The sequence below is a fragment of the Theobroma cacao genome, chromosome 6 (assembly GCF_053813885.1).
Source record: "Theobroma cacao isolate CCN51 chromosome 6, ASM5381388v1, whole genome shotgun sequence".
Taxonomy (NCBI): Eukaryota; Viridiplantae; Streptophyta; class Magnoliopsida; order Malvales; family Malvaceae; genus Theobroma; species Theobroma cacao.
The window spans coordinates 3,252,447-3,261,982 of record NC_142644.1 but is presented as its reverse complement, the minus strand read 5'-3'; positions in this window follow the sequence as shown (position 1 = coordinate 3,261,982).

The window sequence follows — 9,536 nt, the reverse complement described above, 5'->3', positions numbered from 1 at the left end:
CAACCTCAAAACGAGCGTGACATGACTTTTTAACTCTAAACTCAAAATGCTTTTTTAGTGCCAACATGCTCAAAGCTCGTTTCAAATCAGCCTTCGATAGAAACACTTTTCGCGATATAAATGGTCATCCATTGATATAGATTCCTCACTCCCAACTATTTGAAAGGATATCATATCTAGCTCGAGAATAATCCATTGACGAGATACCCTTGTATTTACCCTCTCTTCATCACTGTCATCAGGCGAACGAATGTCGTTCTCAAGTGCGATGGTGTTCTTGTAAATAGGGTCACACTCAACATCTTCTAATTCAATGGTTCTGCAATGGTCGTCTAACTCAATCTCTTCTAACACAACAGTTGTGGTATGACCTCTACTACCATCTGCATGATTGCAATCAGGAATGTCGGTCTGCTCAACCCTATCTCCTCTGAACGGTCTTCATGTCCGCCAACGTAATCATCTTCACAATTATAACGTAACTCATGGTTCTGATCCACCGTGTCGTCCTCTTCAACATCATCTTCAATCTGATCAGATGCATCGTCATCACTCACAACCATCACAGTGTCGTTTGCTAATGACAATGGACCCAATGCATTTCCGAGCTACAGTTGTATTTGTTGCAAAGTACCGAGTATTTCGTTCGATGCACATTTTGATCGAAATTGTGCAGACATCATTTGCAGACACCTCATGTGTGCACCGGGCTGCTGAAACTCATGAGGATACATCAAACGTGATTACCATGGTTGTTTGTTAGGAAATTCATGGTGTGGTATGTCAAAATAATTAACATTCTGTTCTTGTTGATTACTATGTTGGATACCGTGCTCATGTGCAATATTGTTTGCATTTCCTGCCTTAACTGTCACAAACACAACAACTGCCCTTTCATCTCACAGAATACTCGCTACATCTTCATCATCCTTGATAATTGCTCGCGAAACCCCTACGACATGGCTGAGCAATGCATGTAGCTCGATTTCATTATGTGAGTTGACCTCAACAACCTCTTCATCCAGCTTCACTAGTCTCGAAAATGACAAATCACTCCCAACACCCCTTACTCGTGTCTCACCACCCTTGTAAGTGTCATCGACCCAATGACCACCATATGTAATCATAAGCTTCACATTTGGCAGGCCGCTGAAATTTAACAGAAAATAAGTGTCATGATCAGTCAATTTATCAAAAATAGACCCTCAATGCATAGAAACCACTTATGCAATGCCTAAATCACATTTGGCCGGCCGTAGAAATTTAATAGAAATTAAATGTCACAATGTCTAATACACATTAATGCAATGCCTAATAACTAGTGAACAAACGCCCCTAAACAAGAGGCGAATTGCACAAGTCACGCGCCACCGCTCTCGCAATATATAACAACAGGTCACGTAATACATAGAAACCAGTAATGCAATCCTAAAAAACTACTAAACAAAAGCCTCTAAACAACACATGAATTGCACAAGTCACGCTCAACCACTCTCACAATACATAACAACACGTCACGCAATATATAAAATTAGGTCACGTAACCCTAAAAACTATTAAACAAAAGCCCCTAAAAAACACATGGATTGCACAAGTCACGTGCCACCACTCACGCTACAACAAGTAACGCAATATATAAAAACCAGTCACGCAAGCCTAAAAAACTACTAAACAAAGGCCTCAAAACAACACATGAATTGCACAAGTCACACACCACCACTCTAACTACAACAGGTAATGCAATATATAAAAACCAGTCACGCACTGCCTAAAAAACTATTGAACAATAGTCTCAAAGCAACACATGAATTGCACAAGTCAGTCACGCACCGTCAGGCTCGCAACACCTAAGAATAAGTCACCCAATGAATAATAAGCCTCTAAACAATAGGTGAATTGCACTAGTCACGCACCACCAGTCTCGCAATACCTAATAATAAGTCAATCGATGCCTAATATCCACTCACGTTATGCCAACTTAAACAGTCACGTACTGGCCCAACATCATACAATACATAACAACATGTTACCATAGGTACTCTATTCCATATACATAAACCACTCACGTAATACATAGAAACCAGTAATGCAATCCTAAAAAACTACTAAACAAAAGCCTCTAAACAACACATGAATTGCACAAGTCACGCTCAACCACTCTCACAATACATAACAACACGTCACGCAATATATAAAATTAGGTCACGTAACCCTAAAAACTATTAAACAAAAGCCCCTAAACAACACATGGATTGCACAAGTCACGTACCACCACTCACGCTACAGCAAGTAACGCAATATATAAAAACCAGTCACGCAAGCCTAAAAAACTACTAAACAAAGGCCTCAAAACAACACATGAATTGCACAAGTCATACACCACCACTCTAACTACAACAGGTAATGCAATATATAAAAACCAGTCACGCACTGCCTAAAAAACTATTGAACAATAGCCTCAAAAGCAACACATGAATTGCACAAGTCAGTCACGCACCGTCAGGCTCGCAACACCTAAGAATAAGTCACCCAATGAATAATAAGCCTCTAAACAAGAGGTGAATTGCACTAGTCACGCACCACCAGTCTCGCAATACCTAATAATAAGTCAATCGATGCCTAATATCCACTCACGTTATGCCAACTTAAACAGTCACGTACTGGCCCAACATCATACAATACATAACAACATGTTACCATAGGTACTCTATTCCATATACATAAACCACTCACGTAATACATAGAAACAAGTAATGCAATCCTAAAAAACTACTAAACAAAAGCCTCTAAACAACACATGAATTGCACAAGTCACGCTCAACCACTCTCACAATACATAACAATATGTCACACAATATATAAAATTAGGTCACGTAACCCTAAAAACTATTAAACAAAAGCCCCTAAACAACACATGGATTGCACAAGTCACGTGCCACCACTCACGCTACAACAAGTAACGCAATATATAAAAACCAGTCACGCAAGCCTAAAAAACTACTAAAGAAAGGCCTCAAAACAACACATGAATTGCACAAGTCACACACCACCACTCTAACTACAACAGGTAATGCAATATATAAAAACCAGTCACGCACTGCCTAAAAAACTATTGAACAATAGCCTCAAAGCAACACATGAATTGCACAAGTCAGTCACGCACCGTCAGGCTCGCAACACCTAAGAATAAGTCACCCAATGAATAATAAGCCTCTAAACAAGAGGTGAATTGCACTAGTCACGCACCACCAGTCTCGCAATACCTAATAATAAGTCAATCGATGCCTAATATCCACTCACGTTATGCCAACTTAAACAGTCACGTACTGGCCCAACATCATACAATACATAACAACATGTTACCATAGGTACTCTATTCCATATACATAAACCACTCACGCAATGTCTCAACAGAAGATATGCATAGCACAATTCACGCACCGCGTATCACCCACTCTTCTAATACCTAATAATAGGTCACCCAATGCCTAACATCCATTCACGAAGTTATTCAATATAATATAACTTAAACAAAGAAAATAACTCAACGAAATATGTGCTCAATGAAAATAAAAATTGCTATAAATTTTATTCAAATTTTATTAAAAAGACCCCCCCGAAAATACAAGGAGATGATACAAAAAAATGAACCGTAGTTCATTTCTTCATAAGTTCATCTACTTTGAACTCTATCTCAGAGATAATCTTTTCGTTGCTCAGGATGGCAGCCTCCAGATCAAAAGTCCTTTGCATCAGGTTGTCGATGAGGACTTGAATCTCCTGCTGGAATATGTGCAACTGGTCCCTCACACTTAAGAATATGTGCAACTAGTCTCTCACACTCAAAGGCACCTCCTCCTATTTGGAGGCTGCCTCTTTCCCCTTCTCGACTCTTGGATCTCTATAGGTCATTTTTCAATTATTTGAGATTGATTAAGATAATTGAATTTGATTCAAATGGTTAATGGTTCCCTTTATTTATAGGCATGAAAGCTGACTCTTCGTTTTCTACAACCATATCAGTGCAATGAAGGGGAGCTGAATTGGTTATTAAGTATCTGTTCGGCTTGCCCTTTCATCTTATCTACTTCTTAAAAGCAAAAGCCAGGCCAAACATCATTTTCCAAGAAATTCTTAATAAAAAGCAACTTCAAGGTTTTATCTCTTTTTCACTAATCAATAAAGATTTTAATGTTACCTATTTTCTCTTCTTTTTTTTTTTTAATTTAGGCATCATGGTCGACCAACCAAAATCTAATACTATTGCTACTATACAAGTCTAAAATTATATATAAACTTCAAGAATTACATTAGAGCTTATTAGGTTATTGAAGATAATCAGTACAGAATCACCTTCAGCATTAGGTAGCTAAAGTCACGCAATGCCTACAAATAGGTCACGCAATACTCAATAAATATTCAATCACGTAATATTAATTCACGTAACGCCTGTCACGCAACGCTCAACATATATTCAGTCACGTAATGCCTATAAAGAACTCACGCAATGCTCAACAAATATTCAGGCACCTAATGCCAAATAAACAGGTTACGATTCTTAATATCCAGCCACACACCCTAATATCCAGTGACTCAATGCCTAACAAATATTCACGCATCGCCTATAAATTGATTGATTTCGCTACCCCCAGCCAGATTTAAGTTTCCAAACTCATATAATTTACCCATCAACTTTTTTGTTCTATGAATAACCCTAAATAAACACAAGAACTCATAACAAATACCTTGATGTCATCTTTGCACCTTGGGATTGTGAGAAAGTTGGCTGCCGATATAGACCTCGATGGCGTTGGAGAGTTGGACAAAGGGATAGCTAAATCTAAATCGAGATTTAATTTTGAAATTTTAAGCTGAATGGCGAGAGAGCAGAAAGAAAGAAACTCATATGCGCCTTCATTTGGATTAATTGGATTAAAGAGTATTCTTGTCAAGTCCTCTCAAAAATTAGCTAAAAACAGTTAAAATTATAAAGACGGTCATTTTTGAAGTCACTTTACTACGAAAGTCATTTCCCATAATTTCCTCATTTTTTTCACATCTTTTCCTTACTTCTAACCCATCAAGGATAAAAGAGGTATTGGCTTATATCCAACCATGTATTACAATGGAAATGAATGAGGCCTTAGCTACTAATATTGTACTTGAAAAGGTCTGGTTCGCACTATTTCAAATGGCTCCATTAAAGGCCCCTAGCCCGTATGGATTCCTTACCTTATTTTTTCAAAGATTGTGGGATGTTATAGGTCTTAGTATTCATCGTTTTGTAAAGGAATTTCTTGCTGGATGTTCAAGCTTTGAAGGTATCAACCACACATTAGTAGCTTTGATTCCAAAAGTTCCTCATCCAAAGTTGATAAGTCAATTCAAACCAATAAGCTTATGTAATGTCCTATATAAGATAACCTCCAAGGTCATAACTAATAGATTAAAGTCAATTATGCCTGTCATAATTTTTGAAAATCAGAGTACGTTTGTGCCTGGTAGACTGATTATAGATAATGTTTTTGTGACTCATGAGGTCATTCAGTATTTGCATAATAAGAGGCAAGACAGATGGAAAATTTTGCCCTCAAGCTAAATATGAGTAAGGCATATGATTGGGTTGAATGGCTGTTTGTTCAAGATATTTTGCATAGGATGAGTTTTAAAGCTAAATTTGTAGATATGGTTATGCGGTGCATTTCAGCAATTACTTATTTAATGCTTGTCAATGGTGTCCCGGGAAATATGATTAAGCCTATCAGAAGGTTGAGACAAGGTGATCCTTTGTCCCTTTTTCTTTTTGTAATTATTTATGAAGCTTTATCTTCCTTGTTGTTAGCATCAAAGGAAAGTAAAAGAATTTTTAGATAGCAAGTAAATAAGGGTAGTCCCAATATTACACATCTTTTTTTTGCGAATGACAGTATGATTTTTGGGAAGACATAAATTAAAGAGCTGATGTATTTAAAAAACTTATTTATAGTTTACAAACATGCATCAGGACAAAAGATCAATCTTGAAAAGTCTTCTATCCTTTTTAGTAAGAATACAAATGAATCAAACGTAGCTGTAACTTGTCAGATATTGGGAGTACGAGGGATCAATGGGGTGGTTATTATCTTGATATGCCGCTCATTTGTGGAGGTTTGAAGAAATAGATATTTAATTATGTGAATAAAAAAATCTTAAAAAAGAATTTCTAATTGGAAAATAAATTGCTCTTGATAGTTTGTAGAGAAGTCTTAAGCAAGGCAGTGTTACAAGCAATATCAACTTACATAATGAGCTGCTTTAAATTACCGAATGGATTATGTAGGATATTGATCTGGCTATTGCTAAATTTTGGTGTGGAGGTATTGCTACAGGCTCAAAAATTCACTGGAAAGCCTATCGTTTTATGTGTTTTTCAAAATATTCTAGAGGTATAGGCTTTCAAGACATTCGCAATTTTAATTTGGCTATGTTGTCAAAGCAAGGTTGGAGGTTGCAAATGGAGAATCCTACAATTGCCTATAAGGTGTTAAAAGCCAGATATTTCCTTAATGTAAATTTTTTGGAGGCTCTAGTGGGATCAATCCAAGCTATTTATGGATGAGCATCCAAGAAAGTCAGAGTCTTATTAAAAGTGGCTTCTATTGGAGGGTTGGCACTGGACAAAATAATCTTGCTAGAAAGAGTAACTGGACCATATGACACACCACACCCAGTTTTATCTTGTGCAGACATTGTGTCAAATTCAACAAAGATCAGTGAGTTTATAGTGCATGAGCAGATGGTCTGGGATGAAGAAAAGATACGAGCCTATTTTCCACCTTATGAATGCAACCTAATCCTATCATTACCTTTGAATTTACGAAGGCCAGAAGATTGTCTAGTTTGGTAGCATAGTGCTATTGGTGAGTATACAGTTAAATTGGGATATAAAGTGTTGAGCCGAGATTCAATGGTAGCTGGAAATACAGCAAGTTCATCTGAGAGTATGACAACTGCATGGAAGAAGATTTGAAGCCTAAACATTCCCAGGAAAATCCTTTTATTTGTTTGGCACGCTCTTCATGGATGTCTGCTAACACGAAATGTTCTGACAAGAAGGAACATTACAATTGATGCTAGTTGTCCACTATGTGATGCAGACCTGGAAATAGATTTTCATATCCTGTGTGCTTGTTCTTTTGCCAAGGCTGCTTGGTTGGTTACCAAATGGGGTTTCTGAGACATCTCATATCATTTATCCTCCATAAAAAAGTGGGTCAGTATGCTCTTAGAATATTTAGATAAAAATAGTATGGAAGAGGTTTGCTATGTTATGTGGGTTTTATGGAAGGGTCGTAACTCAACTGTGTTCAAGAATGAGAGATTGACTCTGCGCCAAGTGGTTCAGATGGGGATAGACTCAATACAGCGCTGTAGTTGTGATAGAACGACCGCCTCAACTAAATGTTGAATTGAGTTGTGATCGGTGGAAGTGTCCATCTATTACTAAACTAAATTGTGATGCTGCTCTTTACGGTATTAATGGAATAAGTTGTGCTACGGTGGGTTTCATAGTTAGAGGGCCTGTTGGTGAGTTGCTAATTGTTGGAAGAAAGAGATTTAGGTCTATCAGAAACACGGCTATTACTGAACTAAGATCCTTGCTTTGGGCTTTAATGGTTTGGTCTCAAAAACTTGTAATTCATGAAATGGAGATGGATTGTTTACAAGTGGTTGCCTGGATTAAGGATAGAAAATTTACTAGTGAAGTGGGGCACGTTGTTGAAGCTTGTTGCATGCTTCTGCACCAACTTAACTCATTTGAGATTTTGCACTGTAAAAAAGAGGCGAACATGGTAGCTCACGAGATTGCTAAGTCATCAATGGTTGCTGAAATGGATCAAACCATCTAGAGACATAGTCCTTCATTACCACAGGGAGCTCAACAAGCTTTACGAAGGACTATCTTACTTACTTATGGAGGTAGGAAAATAAGGGCAGGGTAGTTGAGTACCCTTTTTTCCTTTTCATGGTTTTTATCTCAATGGGTTCATGAGAAGTTTTTTAACGAGGCTCTTCTCCATGCAGTAAAACAAGTTACAATCTGGGGGCTTGAATTGTTCTTTTTGTTGTAATACATATTGTAATGGCTAATTATTCTGATATGAAATGAAATACTTTTATTCAAAAAATAAATCAAGATAAAATTAAAATTCTAAACTCTTTATCTAAATCAATTGAATTTCAAAGACGATATGTACAAAATGTACACTGAGTCGACAAAAATCATTTCATTGCCATCGATCGAGATTTATGTCCAATGGTCAAGGTTATGTAAATAGAATTTTGGATTGAGACTTTATTGTTAATTAGGAGAATTTTTGTAAAAAAAAAGTAGTTTTAAACTCAATTTTGTAGATATGAGATAAGAGTATCTATTACTAAATCAAATGCTGAATTGATTTTAACCAAGCATCTTTATACTTATCCAAAAGAAGAATAAGGTTCAACTCTTTATGCTTTTTTTTTTTGTTTATGTCATTTTTAAAATAAGAAATAGTAATATTCACTATCTAGAAGAATTACTTTGCACATAGTTATGACCTACGTGGAGGAATCATTTTCAGTTCCAACATGTATAAAGTGACAAAAGAAAGAAAGAAAAAGGCAGTCAATCATCTAATTGAAAGTCCAAAGTAAATAGAAGAAAACAAAAACGGAGAGCAAGTGCGCCAACTTCAACATGCAAGATTCGCACTAATAAGTTTCCAAACTTTGACTAAAAAAGTGAAAAACCCAAGGCACTGCCCAATCACCTTCAACTTAATTTCCACCGACTTTGGCTTTGCCCAATGTGAAGGGAAACCTCCTTACCTTGTGCCTTTGATTCAAATGCTTCAACAAAGATTTAAAATCATTATATTCTGTATATTTTGAGTTCATTCATTTATTCCCATTTTTTATTTAATTTTCTTTTAGTAAGATGTTAATTTGTTGATAATTGATTGGTTTTTTTATGTTTAATTAATTGTATAATTTTATATAATTTTATATTTTGAGTTCATTCATTTATTCCCATTTTTTTATGTTAATTGAAGTACTATAATTTTATATTTTGATTATAATATACAACTACTTACAAAAAAATATAGTATTAATCAATTATAACATAAATGTATTGTTGTTTATTATAAAATGATAAATGTATTGTTTAGTTCGTTAGCTTTTATTATTTGTCAAATAGAAGCCCATAATTAAATGACTTTACTTGATTCAACCAACATGTAGCTTTTTCACCTTTTGCTTTTTCAACACTTAAATCTTTCATTTATCATTACATTAAAAGCATATATTTTGATCTAATTTATAGTAACAATTATCACATGTAACATATATTATGCATTAAGGAATGGTTAGTTAAACACTTGAAGCATAAAATCAACCATGCAAAGGATTGGAAATACATGATCAGAAAAATAATGGAAGCAAATAAGAAAAGTGCAGTCTCAAATTTAGAAAATCAAAATTCAAAAGTGTAATCAAGGAATAAAAATAGCAAT